The following is a 758-nucleotide window of genomic DNA, read 5'->3' as shown; positions in this document are numbered from 1 at the left end:
CAGACCTTCCTCATATCTGTATATATCGATAGTCTAGACCTGCTTCTATCTGTAAAATTCTAATAGGTCTAGACCTGCTTCATTGTAAAGTTATAGATGGTTCTAGACCTCCTCTATCCGTGTAAATAAGAGAGGTCAGACCTTGCTCGATCTATCGGTAACCTTTAGAGTAGGTCAGAACCTAGCTTCATCTGTAAATTTAGAGTGGTCGAGACCTTCCCCTATCTTGTAAATTGTAGATAGGTTCTGAGACCTTCGCTGTCTTATAATTATAGAGTCGGCAGTCTGTCTAGACCTGCTCCTAAATACTTGTAAATTATAGCGTATAAAACCAACAACGCCGCTAAAAAACACTTGTTTTATTAATATATATAGAAAATTCTAGATATAGTGTAATAAGTGTATATATAATAAAACTAGTATATGCATATCAACTTTATACATATATATGTAGCACGGTCTTGGGCCAGGATGCGATTGAATTTTTCTTCCACTTCCGTCAGCGGTTCTATCGTATTTTGTGTATTGTATGAAAGGGGGACATTGTTTTTAAAACAAAACCAAATGCTTGACCTCTGTCGGGAGAGAAATTCCTTCTATAGCTGGAAACAAAGTTACAGCTATAGAAGGAATTTTTTAGTTTGCCCATCATCTGCATTTATTTTATAAACGGACATATGTTTTTAAATATTTAAAAACCCACCAAATATTTTATTCATTAGCATGATAGTTGACATGAGCTTTTACTTTGAAAAGTA

At 34.6% G+C, this 758-nt stretch overlaps 1 protein-coding gene across 1 annotated transcript in view; it reads left to right on the top strand.

The window, feature by feature from the left end:
* Window positions 1-758, top strand: part of LOC116695364 (selection and upkeep of intraepithelial T-cells protein 1) — a 38,595-nt gene that overhangs the window by 11,478 nt on the left and 26,359 nt on the right. The window lies entirely within an intron of this gene.

This window comes from Etheostoma spectabile, chromosome 9 (genome assembly GCF_008692095.1).
Source record: "Etheostoma spectabile isolate EspeVRDwgs_2016 chromosome 9, UIUC_Espe_1.0, whole genome shotgun sequence".
Classification (NCBI taxonomy): domain Eukaryota; kingdom Metazoa; phylum Chordata; class Actinopteri; order Perciformes; family Percidae; genus Etheostoma; species Etheostoma spectabile.
The sequence above is the reverse complement of the archived record's forward strand: the minus strand, read 5'-3'. Positions and strand labels throughout refer to the sequence as shown.